This window comes from Artemia sp. Qi Xiang Cuo, chromosome 10 (assembly GCF_049724085.1).
Source record: "Artemia sp. Qi Xiang Cuo chromosome 10, ASM4972408v1, whole genome shotgun sequence".
In the NCBI taxonomy this organism is placed as follows: domain Eukaryota; kingdom Metazoa; phylum Arthropoda; class Branchiopoda; order Anostraca; family Artemiidae; genus Artemia; species Artemia sp. Qi Xiang Cuo.
Window position 1 is genome coordinate 5246550 of NC_142803.1, and position 19208 is coordinate 5265757.

The window sequence follows — 19208 nt, forward strand, 5'->3', positions numbered from 1 at the left end:
CCCTTTTTAATAGTCGAAAAAGAGGCCCTCTTTGTGCCCTCTTTGTCCCAAAGAGGGGACAGGGGAATTGAACCACTTGAATTAGAAAGCTTATATGAGAATGCAAGAAAATTTAGTCCATTTGTTCCAGAACGAATTCTATGATAAATTTTAGAAAGATACTTATTGGGAAAGGGGGAAAGGATAGGATTATTTTTACTAAACATAGTATCTGATAGTCTACATCGATAAATATCTCTAATGGGGATTGGTCTCCTACTTGGCTGGTCGATATTTATAGCATTTTCTGCTATTTCATCAACCTGATGATTACCACTTATACCAGAGGGGCTAGGAATATATTGAAGATAAGTTCTTATGCCACTTGAAGCAAGATTATCTATAAAACTAAGAAAATGATAAGTGCCAATATCTAACTTATACTGAGGAGCTGAAGACAGCAACTCAAGGCATGATAATGAGTGGGAATAAACTATTATATTATTAGAATTAGCAATCAGAGGTTGGTTTTCCATAAGATGTTCTAATGCCATGATTATGGCATTTATCTCTGCGGACATTATAGATACATTAGTATACAATCTCTCACCCATTGCAATTTTCAGGAGAGGAAGGAAAGCACCACTTGCTACCTTCTCATTTATTTTGGACCCATCAACAAAGATTTCGAAATGGTTTTTATAAGTAAATGTATTAAGTTCAGCAAATTTATTCTGGACAAAAGCGATGGGGGTTAAATCTTTAGTCCACTTTGAGAAATCAGTATTTATTATGGGGATTGACCAATTCCATGGAGGGGATTGTGGGAACGTAGGTGCAATAGACTTTGCGGGTACGGGGAACTTCTTCTGAATATTGGCATACTCATCTGCAATGCCTCTATATGCCTGGATTTCTTAACCAATTATGTAGAGTGTGTGAGCTATTTGATTCAATTTTTGTAAGATGTTTTATCAAGAGAAAGTTACGTCTCTCCCTTATTATTGTTAACCCACTCTCCATAAGCAGAAACTTGATGCTTGTGGGTTTCCTAAAACCAAATATGAGACGTATTATATCATTTCGTATTGTTTCCATTTTTTGCATCTGGGTCTTTGCACATGCACCATAGACAATGAGCCCATAGTCAATATGGGGTCTTATATGTGATTTATAAAACTAGAGTAAGGTTTTCTCCTTACAGCCCCAGGGTGTGGAAAGAAGTACTTTTAGTATACTTGTTTTTCTATAGCATTTTTTTATTGTGTTTGAAATGTGGAGGTGGAAATTAAGTTGTTGGTCAAGCATAAGACCTAGGTAGTTAATATGATTATCTTCTGGAATAGTTGTTCCATTTAGAGTTAGTCTTGCATTAACAAGGCATCGTTTTCGGTGAAATTGGATTATATTTGACTTTGTAGGTGCAATGAGCAAATTTGACTACCAAGAGAGACTTTCGCGCTGAAATGGCTAGATATGTAGCTTAGATTGTTGAATCTCAAAGGCATTGCCGCATGACCATAATGCCAATTTATTAGCATCTTTTCGACGTGGGTGGGGGATACTCTTTCTTTAAAGATCGAGGACAAATGGAAGACAACTCCGGACTTCACCTTGAGGACGACCTTTAGTTATTGTCTTTTGAGGTGTTGAGGCTGAACCTACACAAACAATGAATCTTCACAGTTCTATGAAAGATTTTATAAAAGATACTAGCTTGGGGGGTAGTCCAAAGTTCGCAAGTTTATTTAAGAGGATTTGGTGGTTCACACTGTCATATGCCCCTTCAAAATCTAAGAAAGCTGTAACTAGGACATTATTTTTTTAGAATGATTCATTTATTGTATTTGTTAATAATATGAAAGCATCCTTTGAGGAGTGGTGTGTCCTGAAACCAGTTTGAGTGTGAGGGATCATATTATTTTTTTCAACAAACCAGAGGAGTCGATAATAGATCATTTTCTCCATTATTTTCCCCATCACAGGAGTAATCATTATGGGCCTATAAGACTCAGGAGTATTTTTGGGTTTATTTTTCTTACATCCTTACTTTCTTATCCTTACATCCTTATTTTTCTTACTTTTCATACATTCTTCTGTTTGAAATGCAGTCAGTCAGCCGGGTATCCAGAACAATCCATAGGCAATTTCTCTGGAAAACATGTAGCAAATATTCATCCACTTTTCGGAGCTCCAAGGCTTCAGAGCCATATTTGACCACTGTCATCACTGTAGCTTTCAATATTAATCTTGGGTTGCAGACTTATCTTCATATGACTATAATTTTTTTTTAACTGTGAAAATACCCTGTCCCTTGTCTATTCTACTTTTAACATCTCCCTGCTCCCACCTTCTGTACTAACGATACTACCAAGGTAAGTGAAGCCGTCCACCTGATCAATCTTTTCGTTACCCAACGTCACCTTTTCATCTTCACCCTTTCCTAGCCTTAGTGACCTAGTCTTCTTAACATTTCCCTTCAAACCTATTCTAATCCCCTGAACTATCAAAACATCTAACAGTTAATTCACATATTAAAGCTAGGATGTGAATCATCAGCATAATATAAGTCCACGAGAGTTTTTCCTCCCCATCTGATTCCGATGTCTCCCATTGCCTTTCCTGTGCTTTTTAAGACAAAATCCATCAAAGTCCAGGAGAGTTTATCCTCCCCATTTGATTCCGTGGTCTCCCATTGCCTTTCCTATGCTCCTTAAGACAAAGTCCATCAATATGATCCATATAAAGGGGGATAGAACACAACCCTGCTTAACTCCTGATTTAATTTGAAACTAGCTGCTAACCTCATTTCCTACCTTAACCGCAGCAGTGTTATTCTCGTACATAGCACTAATCACTTTAATGTATTTGTCTAGTAAACCATACTGGGATAAAACCTTTGCTAAAACCCTTCCATCAACAGAATCGGATGCTTGCTCATAATCTGCAAAACTGAAGACCAAAGGTGTTTGACAACTCAAGGACTTCTCAATTATTAACCTAAGACTGAAAATTTGGTCGATACATCCTCTACGGTTTCTAAAACTGCACTTTTCTTCTCTTAAAAGTATGTCTACATCATCTCTCAGTCGAATAAGTAAGTAAGTAAGTATGACGGCACTAGACCCTTAAGGTCCAAACCGGCGGTGCTGATTCCCGTTTCATGGCCCTTCAGCCAGGAAGTGCAATGGGGGGTTGGGGGCCAGCCATCCTGTGCTTTCACACACCCTTCCTGCTCGAATAAGTATCATATTACTAAGTAATTTGCTGCATACAGAGACCAGGCTAATGCCTTGATAGCTACCACACTTACTCTTATCACCTTTCTTATACAGTGGTTTAATTAAGGTTTAAGTGGTTTAATTGGTTAAGTGGTTTAATAAGGTTTAAGTGGTGTTGATGAAGCCGTTATTTTACGGAAAGGAGTGGACTTTTTTAAAGATTTGGAAACTGTTAAGTCAGAGAAAGCAAAGCTATGGAGTTTTGTGAATGAAAATGATCCACCTGTCAGAAGGGGCACTAATGCAATTCTTAGTCACCTGCAAGATATTATAGACTTTATGAAGAAACGTGATGCCGATTGAAAACAGCTCGCTTGTTTTGTCATGAAACGGCCTACAAAAATCCGTGTTATCTCTGCTGCAGCGTTTACACACATCACAGCCAAGCTTATGAGCCTTGAGCAAGCGATTTCGCTAGTTTCTGCTAAGATTGATTCGTACAATCTGAACTTTCCTCAAATGCCTGTGATTAGCCAACCTGCTGCGTGTGATACGATACTACAATTTTGATCTCCGATCCCCCACCTGAGCTTGGTGACCCGCTAAAGCGAAAATCAATAATAAACTCAATTTCTGGTCATCCGCTGGTGTCCCGAGTGCAAGCGACTAAAAAGTGGTGGATAGTAAATATAGAGAATTCTGCAGCTAAAAATTTTTGCAAATCAGTAAAAGGAGCTCTACCTGGTTCTCATCTTAGAGTCTTATCTAAAAAAGACCCTGGTGTTATTCGAGAAGTCCCGTCTGATTTTGACCTTGAAATGCTACGGAACCAGTTTGGTATAATCGGGTCTAGTCGGTTTGGAACAAGCAAATCGGTTAAGCTTGAATTTGCAGACGCGATTACTAAAGGATCATTTCTGCGAAACGGTGTGAAGATTGGATATGAAAACTTCCGTGTTTATGAGTTCAAGCAATTGCCAAAGTGTTGCTTCAAGTGTCGTTCCCCTGGACACTTGGAAAGTGCATGTACTAGTAGCACTCCCAAGTGCGCTCGTTGTGCTGGACCTCATTTATGTACGAAAAGTGATCGTTGTATGGAATTTCCGAAATGTGCCAATTGTGGAGGATCTCATCCTTCTTACAGCCGACGATGTCCTGTGATTAAGAAGATCACTGATAGGGTCTATTCTAAGAAATGAATCCGGACATGAGTATAGTCTCATTTAATATTAATGGTACGAGAGGCAAGGACTTTTCTATTGATGATCTGTATGTTAATTACGACGTTGTTTGTCTCCAAGAACATTTACTGACTGCCTTTAGCGAAAATTTTCTGAGACGAAGCAGTGATCACGTTGTTTTTGTGCGTCCAGCTAAAATTACGCGTGGGCGCCCTTCTGGCGGCTTAGCATGTGTTTTTAAGAAAAATATTTCTGGTGCGAGTCCTGTGCTTTTCCAATCAGATGACTCTTTTCTTGCAGTGCGTCTTGGTAATGTTGTATTAATTAACGTGTATCTGCCATATAATGATCGTTCCATTCGTTCACTTCAAAATTTCTCTTGTGCTTGTAATGGTCTTAAAACTTTAATTCAAAAGATATCGGATAATGGGTTGCATTTTGTTATTGCTGGTGATTTTAATACCGATCTGGTTTCTGATAATGTAAGGAATGGTCAGCTTTTTGACTCTCTCCCGGCTTATAAAATTGTTCGGAAGTCCCAAGATTATACATATATTCACCAGTCAGGTAGTAAATCAGACACTGATCACGTAATTTGTTCTGCAGCTCTTGTTTACTCACCCGTTACGGTTCATTTTGCTGAGAATGATCTTGATCACCTTTCGATGTCTTTTTGTTTATCAAAGTCTGTTGTTTGTTCTGGGAGTATGTCTAAGAGTTGTGGTGTACGTTCTAAAAGGTTTTATAAGCTTGATCGTAATGATGTGAATTTTTCTGTTTATCTTATAACTTTGGCTTCACTTCTAAGTACGATTTATGTTCTTTATCAGCTTTTGCAGTGTAATTTTATTTATGCTAAATATGAAATAGACCGATATTATCATTCTATCCTCTCTGCTATGAAAGAAGCTGAAAAAATTTCTGTCCCAGTAAAGCGAATCCGAAAGAATACTCAAAAGCCTCTTTGGTCACTTGACCCTAACCTTAAGGCCTGTAAAAATAAAGCTAAAGTTTGGCTAAAAATTTGGACAGATTGTGGTCGGCCTAGGTCCGGTAATGTTTTTCTTATTAAACAGAAAACTAAATTAGAATTTAAGAAGTATCTAAAAAGTGTCCAATACTGAGGGCTTAATTTTCCTTCTTTGCCTAAAGATTGGAGGAAAGTAATTAATTCAAGTAAAACAGACGATTCTGATGTAAATAGTATTGATATTCCACCAAGTTCTTGGCATGCATATTAATCGAAGGTTTTCTCCGTTTTGAATTATTCTGTTCATAGAAAGTTTGGCGAAGCGTTTGTTAAAATTGTCCCTATATTTCTAAGTCAGCGCTTTGTTTTGCCTATATCGCGTTGTGAAGTTTTGAATGCTTTGAATTATCTTAAGTCGAAATCAATTGATGCTGAGGGTATCTCTAAAATGCATCTAACTCCCCAATGTGCTGAACTTGTGTCACATCTTGCGCTTTTGTTTCAAATGTGCTTGGCATATTCTGTCGTCCCAGAAATCTTTTTGTGTGGCAGCGTGACTTCAATTTTAAAAAGAGGTAAACCGCCAACAGATTGCTCTTCTTACCGTCCAGTTTCTGTTTCTTGCAATATTAGCAAGGTCTTCGAGTATATTCTTTTACCTAATTTAACTCGAAATATTTCTTTCTTTGGTGAAAATCAACTTGGTTTCAAACCTGGTGCGGGGTGCCAACATGCTCATCATGTCCTTTCTTCTATTCTACTTTCTAATTCTTCTAAGGTTAAAGGCGTATATCTCTGTACACTTGATTTTTCAAAAGCTTTTGATTCCGTTGTTCATAAACAGCTTGTCTTTTCTTTGGCTTCTTCTGGTGTTAATTTTTCGGTTATTTACCCTCTATGGTTTTGGTATTATAATTCTTACCTCCGACTGAAATCTTCTCCAGAAACAACTATTCAACTGCTTCGTGGTGTTAGACAGGGGAGTGTTTTATGACCAACCCGGTTATAAATTTATATTTATAGTGTTCTTGAAAAGATTTAAGGAACTTATTAGCCTGGTTTTACTGATGTTTCTTATATTGCCAATGGTGATGGCATTTTGTTGATTAGTCGTACTAAGTCTACTCTTTCTGCAATGATTTCCTTAATTTCTCAGTTTTTCTTAAATATTGTTCTATCCCTAAATCTTGAAAAGTGCGAATTTTTATCTTATAATCAGTCTTCGTCTACTCCTCTGGTATTTAATGAATTTTTTGTACTTTCTGTCTCTTCCCTTCGATGGCTTGATATTACTGTTTCTAATTCTGTAGCTCTTTTCCGTAAACAGATTGTTGCTGATGCAGTAAAAAAAATTTAGTTCAGTTATTCAAAAATTATAGCAAACCGTGGAATATATAACAGAAGAGCTCTTGGGCGCGTATTCTCGATTTTTTCTGATCATTCTGTGCTTTATTTTTCGGGTGTTCATTCTGTTCTTAAGGTAAAGGATTTAAAAAAGATTAAAGTTACTTATTTCAAATTTTGCAAATTTCTTCTTTATATGCGACAATGGACTATAAATTGGAATCTAGTTAAAAATTTTTGTGTTACGAATGTAACTCAAAAGCTCGGTGACCTACACAAAAATCTTTCTGCAGATGCATTTTGTAAATTTGGCCCTGACCACGGTCTTTTACAGTTCTTTTCGTAGTTTAATTTAATTGTTAGTGTTTGTTGAGTTTTTTTTTCTGTTTTTCTTTTTTATTATTATGTACTCCACTTGTACTACTTTTTGTTAGTTGTGGGTAATAAATGATTGATTGATTTCTAACGTCAGAGCCCCCATATTTAAGAAATTCATTTACCATATTATCAGAACCTGAAGCGTTAAATCTAACGGAAGATTTATTTTGAGAGGGAGAATTAGCAGCAGTACTAACAGGAGTAAAATATAATAAGGCTTCAAGTTCTGATAATATGGTAAATGAATTTCTTAAATATGGGGGCTCTGACGTTAGAAATAAGTTACTGAAGATTATGAATATGATTTTTGAAAAGGGGGAAGAACCTAACGATTTTAGGAAAACCTTAATTAAACCACTGTATAAGAAAGGCCCCCTTCCTATCTTTAACTGGGATAAGTCCAGATTGACTACTCTCTCAATTTATTAGCATGCCAGTACAGTATTTTCCTATTATGTTGTCTTGCTGCATCTTCCAGATCCTCGGCAATTTTATACACGGCCTCCACTTCACACCTCATATTTTACTGCTTGCTCCACTTTCTTTACATTCCTTTGGTTTTCATATAATTTCTCACTCAGAAAATTCCTGTACAAGCCCCTTCTCCTCCCTATTAAACATAAAGCCTTTTCACTAATATTCCTAGCTGCGGTCCTAACTGTTTTCCGTAAGACATGATCAGCAACTTCACAAATTGTTTTCCTAAAATTAGTTTATCCATCTTCCACATTGTCAAATTTTAAACTCTCTAGGTTAGTATTCAACTATTCCTGGAAAGTTTTTCTCAAGTTCTCATCCTGGAGTCTACAAGTTTAACACCTAATTATTAAAAACTATAAATTCCAATTCATGGCCAAGCTGAGTGTTATATATTATCAAGATATATTGCGTATGGTTATTGGGTTGTCGAGAGAAGTAATGCTCCCCCTCTTAATAGGGATGTCTGTTTCTTGATTTATTTCAGTTTCTTGGTCTATTTCTTACTTTTATTTTCAAAATTGTGTTCTTGTTCTGTTTTAGTTATTTGTATTTTAATTCCTATGGAACAAAAGGAAATTTTTGTAGTAACAGTTCTAGCAAAAACAGTAGAAGAACTAAGATAATTTCTTAAACCACATTGGCCTGACATCACATAAAGAAAGAAAAACGAGCAAAAAGGGGGTTTTTATAGGCCAAAAACCTGAAAAACCTGAATTTTGGGTTCGTTTTAAAGATGACATTTTTTATTTATGGGAGTATGGTGACGAGTCTCTGGGTTCTTTTCTTCACTGGCTCAACTCCTTGGATCCAAAACTAAAATTTACTCAGGAATCAGAGATAGAGAGGCGTCTTCCTTTCTTAGATGTTCTGGTGCACCAAAATGAATCATGTTTTAAGTTTAGTGTCTATAGAAAACCCATACATAATGACCGTTACTTAAGTTATTCCTCAAATCATTCTCTTGCTGTGAAAAGAGGAGTTGTCACTTCTCTAGTTGATAGAGCATTGAAAGTTTGTTCAACACGTTTCTTGGATTTAGAGCTCAACCGCCTTAGAGATATTTTATTTGGGAATGGTTATCCAATTAGTCTAATAAATTCTGTAATTGCAAAACGCATTAAAAGATTATCAGATAGTTCCACAGAAAACACAAATCAAAGGGAAAATTCAGTTTATCTTGGTCTCCCTTACGTTAAAGGGATTTCAGACCACATTTCAAAAAATCTACGGAAAAATAACATTTACACTTATTATAGACCCAAAAAAACTATCAAGTCCCAAATTTATCAAGGTAAAGACCCTATCCCGATAGGTGAAAACTCCGGTGTCTACAGAATTCCTTGTTCGTGTGGTCTTTGGTATATCGGAAGAACTGATCAGTGACTAACGGATAGATTAACTCAGTACTCTATTTCAATTAATAATACACTTAAAAAGCGGAAAAAAACAGAAAATTTTGACTCTGCCCTTGCAGAGCACATTTTTGAAAAACCAGACCATACTATTTTGTTTAATCAAGCTAGTCTTATTTTGCATGACAAAGGTATTGTCCAGCACTACAGAGAAGCTGTTGAAATTTATAAATACCAACATTTAAGTCTAGCTTTAAACAGAGATTCCAGTGATTTAAGAATAAACGAGTCATATTTCGGTTTTCTCAAAAGAGAAGCCGATACTTTAGTAATCCCTGAAATAAACCTTGAACCACTTTCCCAGTCATCTAATCAAACATGTGAACAGCCCCTTAGGTCTCAAAGGGTGTCTGCAAGAAATGCATTAATTAAAATCCGAAATCAAATTACATAGTTCTGCAACTTATTTAATTGCTGGTTCGTTTTGTGTTTCGAGTGAATAAATTGGTTCCTTCTCTTTGACATTTTTTCGCTAGGATCTATCGATGGCAGTTCATATTTTTTTGGATTTTGTGCAAATCGCGGATATTGGCGAATAACTCGCTTTTAAGGTTGTTAGGTAGTTGGTTTTAATTCTTTTAATTTTTGGCTTTTATTGATACATCGTTTCGTTTCGCGCTGAAGAAGAGAGGCGTTTGTCCTCTCGAAATATTCGCTTTGTTTTTCAGTATCTTCATTTGGCCTATAAAAACCCCATTTTTGCTCGTTTTTCTTTCTTTAGTAGAAGAACTGCAGGAAAGTGTTAAGAAGCTACACTAACTGAGGTTTATTTTAGAGGAATATTTTAATTTAAATAGCATTGATTTGTTTTATATTGAGCATTTTGCACTGCAGGATAGGATGTAAGTGTGATATTTGTATTTTTATTTAAGCATTTTTTTTTCATTTTCACTTCAAGAATGCAAATGTCAGATACAATAAGTCAACCGTAAGTAAAAAGTTAACAGATAAAGCATAAGCAATTTGTTTTGATCTATTGAACATAAAAAAGTTTGTACAAATAAATCCATAATACATACAAACTACATCCTCAAATGATGTATTGTGGCCGTTTAGCAGCGGAAAATGTCTTTAAAATGTTCTGGAAAAATTAAAAAAAAATTACTTCAAGAAAATAGTGGCAATCATGTTAAAAGTTCAGGCATATAGTTAAATAATTCAATTAATGGAAAAGTTGATAAAGCTTCTGTTCTTTGTTAATAAGTATTTCCTAATTTATATTTTTGATGAGTTTACCCTTATTCATCTTATGGTTAAAAGTTTGAACAAGTACTTCCCGTAAAATTTTTGTCAGCATAGGGAGCAAGGCAACTCCAAAGTTTCGTATCCTTTAAGTAAGGCTCTGCGCTTGCTGGTATATGTACGCACTGGGGAATCCCAAAATATGAAGGTTTTAGCAATTTTACTATTCTTTTCATGAGCTTGCCTGCTCCTGAGACTTAATTCCTGTGTGTCTCTCCAGTCTTAAAGTCCAAACTTTAACTCATTTATAGTAATAATTACTTATCACATTTGTCTTGTACGAAATTCAAATCCTTTCAAATCTAACTTTGTTTATAATTCAATTCTGAGTTTTGATGGAGATGTCTCAACAGAAGTTCTTATATATTATAGTACCAATAGGTGCTCGATGCAAAAATGCATTGATTATGTTCTGTAATCGTCCCTTCTGCTCTTCTCTAAAGAAGAGAAGCTTCTGAAGCTCATTCCATTTCGGAAAAAAAATGTTTTGTGTCTCATTCACTATGCTGCCAATATCCGCGAATTGGATCAAACAGAAAAAACAAACAAAAAATGAACAACGCCTAAATCATAGAGCAAACGAGTTTCTGACAATTTTTCGGAACAGAACTCTGGTATTTGGGAGACACCCATTGTGGTGGTGGAACTATTATCATATTAGTTAGAAGCAGGCGTCCTTGCAAACTCTCACCTCGTGAAAGCTAAAGAAATGATGACTGCTAAGGTTTAATAGTTAGGTATGTGTCCCGCTGCAACTCCCTAAAGTTATCATGACAATCCTTATCTCCCCAGTAGGCCTACCTCGGCTGCAACTGAGTGAAGTTTGAGTTCATAGAAGAAAATCGTCAGGTGGAGAGGATATGTGTTATATTTTCTGGCAGATTCTGCTGAATACAGTTTTTTTTTCAGAAGACAGTCAGTGACTGAAAAAGTGGCCGACTATTTTGCTATTATAATTTAGGGCTCCGTTAGTCAATGTCCTATAGTCACTTTTCCAGTGTTTCAGTGCTTAGTTAATTCAATCTATTAAAACGTGTCAAACACTTTTAATATTTGGTTGTATTTGGTACTTTTATAAACAAATAAAATGTATATGACATGAGACTGCCATATAACTCCTTCTGCAACCTCTTCTAGCTTATTATAACCTTTATTAAGTGTCCGACCTGGCGTTGAATTTAAGTTTTTGCGTAAGCCTTAGTCTTTTGGGTACCGATTGACAATCTTTCACGTCCAACTTAGTTTGAGAGTTCTCCAATGTTCTACTGTCAGAGTTCTCTTACATAAGAATGGAGCGCAGTGTTATCAGCAAAATCACAATCAAAAATAGTGTTACTCTCATTCAACTTAATCCCTTCGAAAAAATAGATTGACCGAAGTCTGTAATCATCCGATGTGGAAAAATTGGGGTAGCATAGTAGTAATGCTACTTGACAGTTTCCATGGCCTAGTAAAATTTGTTGGCTGATTTTGAAATTTCTTGGTGAATTTGGCAGAATTTAGAATTCTGCTACTGGTAGCTTTGGAACTTTTTCCATACCTGTTAATAAATGAGAATTGTGAAGGGCACATGTGAGAAGATTCATCATTTTTGCACACAGCACTGGACCTGGAAGCATTCTGCCAGGCCCACATCGTCATTAAGTATTGCCTACAGGTGACCATTATATAAAATAACAAAAATTCTAATTATTTTGATCGGGAGACTGTAATATAGTATTATCCAGTGAGTTTCTTTGTGTACAAAATAGAAAACCCTTAAAAAGTAGATAAACTTTGTTAATGTTTCAGTCTGTTGGCCCAGGTGTACAATGCTTTGGTTTTGCCTCACTATCAGTACCCGATTTTGGCGTATTTTTACGGCTACAGATAAACTGAACTTGTTGAAACTGTACTAAAAGTATGCAAAGTTTGTGCTGTGTTTATTAACGTTGAGAAGCAATAGGTATGTCACGCACCAGAACAATATTACCAACCCTGAAGAAGTGATTTTGTCACAAATTGACCGATATAATTCGTCTGTCAAGATCCACCCGTGAGCCGGTGTTTTAAAGCAGAAGTCGGCATCTGTTTCTGATTGTTGTGTTTTTGTTTTGTTTGTGTCAGATGAATTAGTGTCTTGTATTTTTTTTGTGCTCCATCCGTTTTCCCAATGATGGGTATTAAATACATTCATTCATTCATTTATACACTATTAATAATTTTCGACAATACAACACTTCTCGATAATAAATTTCTTATTTTTGCACTTCTAAAGACTTCGAATTTTCAAATTCTTATAAATAAAGACTTAACATTTTTTTCCGACTAAAAATAGTCAAGCTTTCCACTAAACCTGAACTTTTATCCCAGCATTCCAGTCTTAGCCCCAGTTCAAAGATTTTCAGTGTACTACAAGCCAAAATAAATTTGGACCCACAAAACTACTGCTAACATCAGCTACTCAAAAAGAATTGGCACGGAGAGAACAGTTTGAAAGGTCACTAGGACTTAAAATCTCAAGGCTCTGTCTGTAAATTTCAAAAATCTTAGAAGATTCCCTAGAACTTACATTTCTTGGTATTGGGTCCTATAGGTTTCATTGTTTATTATATTCTTATTCGCTGAATACAATATTTTTTATCTTTGTCTCTATTTTAATTTTTGATTTGAAGTAATAATAACCTCTTATCCCAGCTAAAGCATTAAAAAACCCAGCAAGTACCGATCATTCTTCCCTATTCTTTAATCACATTATATGACATTTATACTTTTTATTAATTCAACTTCAAAAATCAATGATATCTATCCCCTCCACCCACCCCCTTCACCATCTAAACGTACTATTTGACTTTTTACGTTCTTCTTTAATCAAATGTCAGTAATCAATAATTGCTCATCTGTCTTAAAACATTGACACACGTGCTAATGCTCAATTAGCAGTCTCATCAGCTTGGAACTTGAAAATTATTTTTAAATTTTGAAAAAAAAAACTAAAGAAACCTTAAAATTATAGCAAGATGATAAATTTGACTTTGTCAGGACTTGAGAGGAAAAAAAGAAAATAAACACCTACAATTAACATGGCATGTTTCCTATATAAAAATTTAGATAGGTCTTTTGACAATACCAACTTCTAAGCCCAAAAAATAAGAATTGGATTGTGATTTTAGCTTAAAATCCCTTACACTTTGTATTTTCTTTGCCTTTGAGTCATTCAATCAAGTTTCATTTGCTTGACCAAACTCCATTCCAAACTTGAAAGGACTCCATCATATCGAAAATACAGGGAAATTACAAAAGAAAAAGGGGTAAAAAATAGGCAATGCATTCTTATGTCAGGAGCCCCAAAAAAATTTGAGAAATGTTACCAACAATCCTTTTTTGTAATTTTTACCTTTGTTACTTTCTTACAATTAGTTACTATTAATTTTTTGTCAAACGTAACCAAAAATTTACCTTTCTTTGTTTTGAACACGCAACGCTACCAAGAAACCTAACAAGAACGTTCTCTTTAAATACGCTACTAACCCTGCGTTCAGTTAAGCTTATTTCTTTAATTGCAATAACTTTTTTCAATTTTTAGCGTTCATTTGCTTATTGCAGTTATTGCTATTGCGTTCGTTTGCGCTCATAAGCTATTACAATTTTCTTATTGCACTTAAAACCTCAATAAGCTGCAATAAGTCCTTTCTAAATAGAAAATTGTTGATGCTTTTTTTCTATAAGCATGAATTTAAAATATATATATATTATTTTTAAGGAACTGTGGTCCTGCAAGATTTTAATTCTAACCAATTTTAGCTATATATTTTGGTATAGGCTTGCAAGATTTTCACTTTAATCAATTTTTATCCATAAAATCTTGTATAATCAGAATAATTTAAGCATGAAGAGGGAGAGATAGGTCTAGGCTAGACCACTAGGCTAAAGAGGAGGCAGTTTGGGATAATTATTTTAGTTATTTCCAGCTTTGTGTTTTGAGCCTCAGTTTAGAATAGGCTGCTTGTTTAGAGAAATGTATTAACAAAAAAAAAGGTGGAAATGTTTTCTTTTAGCAAGCCTATTATAAGGGCTCACATAGGCCTATGGGTGAAAAATCCGAATTTGGTATTATTGATTAGCCCTAATGTCTATGAGGAACTTTTTATTAAAGATCAAATGGTAGGTAAGTTCTTTTGCACAACCTTTTCCTTTTTTCAAAAATTTAAATAATGTCTTATGTTTTGCTTTTGTATTTTTTGGCAATTTCATTTATTTATTTTATATACTCATTGGTTTCAAGGGAACTAAATAAAAAATTAGGACACATACTGGCAGGGGTGTCCCAAAGGAAGGGGGGGAATATAAAAATGAATTGAATAAAAAGCTATTAAAAATTGAAAAATGTCAAGGGCTATTAACCCACCCTGTAGCCTTCCTTTCCTAGGTAGGTCCTTCTGTTTTAAAGCATTTTAGAGACATTCTAAGCCAATCATGGTCATATTGCTGGCACAATATGCCCAAATGAGCTGGTGGAAAACAAATAGAAATTATAAATTGTCTTCTTTTTTTAATATTTCAAGACTAAAATATCACAAAACTAGGCATTCATAGTGCTTGATCGTGTTGTAAGTAAATACAATCCTTGGTGGAGTTTTGTTGATACCTGTCTTAAAATTAGTTTGTCTAAAAAAAAAATATTGTTTATTGGGCAGTAGTGAAAATGGCAGCAACTATGACTTATTTTTTTCAATATTTTCTTTTTTCAAATAATTGTTGTCCTCTGGTCACATTTTTTATTAAGTGAGTAGCTGTAGTCAGATAAATGACTAGGCTAGCTCTATAACTGCTTCTAATTTTATTGAAGATAGTATTTCTTATTGGAGTTTCTTGTATTGTTTTTTTTTAGGTGACATTACTTGCATCTCAGCTGAGGAGGCCAAAGCCAATTGGGGCTTCTCTAATGCTGAGTTTTTATCAGCAAGACTGGTTGAAATGATTGAAGCTAGTTCTTGCACTACTTCAGCTGAGCATTAATCTGGGGTCAATGAGAGTTGGAATGTTTGGGCATTAAAATTCCCCCTTTGGTGTATCTCCTCCCCTCTCTAGCTTGAAGAAATATTTTTGAGGTGTAAAAAAATTTAATTTTCTTATGTAAATTCCCGGTTGCTTTACAATTACAAGGTAGTGAGAGATATGCCTCAAATGGTTAATTTAATGCACCCTTTTTAAAGTATATTTTAAAGTTATTTTTGTACTCTCCCCCCAAAACAAAAGTCCTGGTGGCAACTTTGGGATCTTACATCAATTACTACCTTCACCCTCCTGTTGTTTCTCCCTCAGAACTAATTCTGTATTTATCTGAAGGCTTAATGAGTGTTAGGATGCTTTGGCATTAAAATCCAGCCTTCAAGCCATCTCCCTCCCTCCCTAACTACAAAATAATCAGAAAACCCCATTATAGAGGTTTAAAAAGAGTTCTTGTCCTTCTTTGTAAGTTAAAAGTGATTGGAAATCAATCCTACCAGAGTCTGTGTGGCGGGGGGGGGTTCTGTTGTTTTTTTTTGGGGGGGGGGGTAAGCATCTAGACTCACATACACACCTACTCTCATATGACTCCTAGGCCCCAATTCTGCATAGATGAAACAATCTAGTAGCACTCTAGACACACTGAGTGCCATCACGTCATAGTTCTAGGTATTACCCCCCCCCCCTGAAAAATACCCCATGGACAATAAGGCTTTCCAAATTTTAGAATTTATTTTTCTGTAGGGGGAAGGAATTTTGGTACTTGTCTATTATATGCCACTCACTCAAGTTTATGTTGTGTAAAACTTGAGAACTAACTGGTTTCTTCAAGAGTTTTTTCAGCTTAGCATGATACAAAGACAAGTGACAGAATAGATAGGAAATATGTAATTTGGGCTATATATTTGCACATAAGAGGGGGGGGGGGATAAAGTGTTTGGACATTTTGAGGTCAGAAACAATTCTTAGTTAATAATGTGCAGAATAATTGTTCCTAATTCATTTTGCATGCTGACTTGCTATACTTTACCCCCCCCCCCCAGAATGTGCAAATATATAGCCCAAATCTGTTTCTCAGGTAACCAAGAAACTAGCAAAGAAGCTGGTTTGTTCTCGAGTTTTAAGCATTGTAAACTTGATTGACTGGCGTATAATACACAAGTATTTGCCATGGGGGGGGATCCATGGGGGTGGTAAACGCTGGCCGCCCATTTTACCAGCCTCTACTTTATATTAATGCTCCAATTCCAAAAATTGTCTGGAGTATCATGGGTATCCACGCTTTTGTTCTAGGTCTCCCTGACCCCTATGGAAAATACATCCCCACTGAAAATAAATTATTTCCAAAAATTCCCCCTGACCCCCCCCCCCCCCACAGAAACCTCACTCGCGAAAAATGTTTGAATGTTTTCCAATAACGACAAGCCAACTATTTGTAAGAAATGGACCAATTAATAAAATTAAAAGGCATGTATGCTTCTACAATAGGTTTTTTGATTATTTTTTTATGGAGGGGGGGGGGGGGTACACAGTAAACTATAGAAAACACATCAAAAATGTGAAATTAATATCCACTCTCTTATATATTTAACCATTAGACCAGTATTTGTGGTCTATGATGTTATTGTGAAAGTAAAGATCAACATTAAACCCAAAAATGAACAGAATTTGTTCTGTATAAAAGGGGGACTGCCACCTCCTTATATACACCTCAACCTCTTGGTTGCAGAAACTTTGGAGAGTGCTCATTATATCAGAACTTGAGACTTCTAGTCCTTTTCTTGCGAGTCAAAAGCGATTCTAGACCAACCATCTGGGGGGGGGCGGGGGTGGTATACGCTGGCTCCCAATATTTTCAGAAACTGTGTAGGGTGCTCATTAGATCAGAAATTGAGACCTCTAGTCCTTTTCTTATGAGTCAAAAGTGACTCTAAATCAACTAGCTGGGGGGAGAGGTAAATGCTGCCCCCCCCAATATTTGTGGTATATGTTGTTATTGTGAAAATAAAGATTAACATTAATCCCAAAAATGAGCAGAATTTGTTCCATATACAAGGGGGAATGCCCACTCCTAATCCATACCTCCACCTCTTGGCTACAGAAACTTTGGAGGGTGCTCATTAGATCAGAACTTGAGACCTCTAGTCCTTTTCTTATGAGTCAAAAGCAATTCTAAACCAACCAGCTGGGGGGAGGGGGGTAAACGCCGGCTCCCAATATTTTAAGGAACTTCGTAGGGTGCTCATTAGATCAGAAAATGTGACCTCTAGTCCTTTTCTTATGATTCAAAAGCGAAGATTAACATTAAACCAAAAAATGAGCAGAATTTGTTCCATATAGAAGGGGGACTGCCCACTCCTAATCCACACCTCTACCTCTTGGCTACAGAAACTTTGGAGGGTGCTCATTAGATCAGAAATTGAAACCTCTAGTCCTTTTCTTATGAGTCAAAAGTAATATATAAATAAAATTATATATTTTATTTATTTTTATTTATTTTATTTTGATTTTATTTATATATAAATAAAATCTAAAACCAAGAATGAGAACACTACCCCCCCCCCCAAAAATAAAATGTTTGTCCAACTCGTAAAAACCTAGCAAAAATGGTAAATATCTACCAAATCATATTATTGAGTTAGGAATAAAGTGAATAAACTATTTGATGCCTTTTTTATACTGATTATGAATATAATAATCATTTCTATTGTAAATGTGTTTCAGCCCCCCCCCCCTATACAGGCGATACCTAACCCAGAATTGACAAATATAGGGGGGGGGCTGAAATTCATAGAAATGCTTATTATATTCGTAATCAGCATAAAAAAAGGCATCAAATGGTGTATTCACTTTAGTCCTAACTTAATAATATGATTTGGTAGATATTGACCGCAAAAATGATTATAAACAGATTTTTGATGCATCTTTTAAAGTCTTTTTTTTTTAACCCCCAAAAACAAATTCTTTTGCGAAGCACACCCCTCCTCCCCCAAAACAAATCCCTGGATATGGCGCCTGATTGTAATAGTACATTTTGGAAAATTTGCAAAACAGCTATGGAGAAGACCTGTTAATTAGGTGTGAACATATTTTTTACACGCAGACATCAATGAAACAAAAGGTACATAGTTATTACAACCATTTATTTAACAGTGTATATACAATTCATAAACTATTTTTAAAAACAAAAGAAATTGGGATATACAAATAAGTTGAGCTACTACACCATTATTTCTCTAATATACAGCCAGAGCGAGATTATAACAGCCAAAGAAGACGGAAATAAACAGTACTGATTTCCATAAAAGCAAACTCCAAATTATGCCATAGCAATTGCAAAAATAACCTATTCCAAATTTTTTTTATTGAAACACATTGTTTGAGGGGAAGGCTATTATTTTAGAGCATAAAAACAATTATTTATGTGAAACTTAACAAGCATTATAAGGAATATTTCCTTTTGGAAGATTACACTCTTTGGACCTTCTTTTTAATAGCCTCTCCTTTGGGTATTGTCCTTGTTTATACATTAAATTTCAAAAGACCTTCATTTTCTGCTTCTTCTTGAAGGACAACCTCAATTTTGATTACAAATTAGAATTTATGGAAAAGTTTGAAGTCGACACTTTATTGAATAAAACCACAAGTGGACTGCAATAGTGAGCAGGACCTTTCAGCAAAGATTTTTAATACAGCCTAGGAATTCTTTTCCAAAGTTTCCTTTGAGCATAAAGACCTACTGTTTAGTCCTTGGATGGGACAAAGCCTCCCAAATAATGTTAGCATTACTATGTTTAAAAAAAAGGACACAAATCAAAATGGACAATATGACTTATTGTTAAAATTCACTTGACTCCATCTTTGAAATTCGAAAGCTGGAAGGTCCAGGTCAATTTACCCACTAGATCATCAGTACATTAAAATCAAAACCAAGAAAAAGTAAATGTTTTAATTCACACTATGTTTTCTTGCATGGACTTTTTTCAATTTGGCTTCAAAAGTTTAGCGCTTA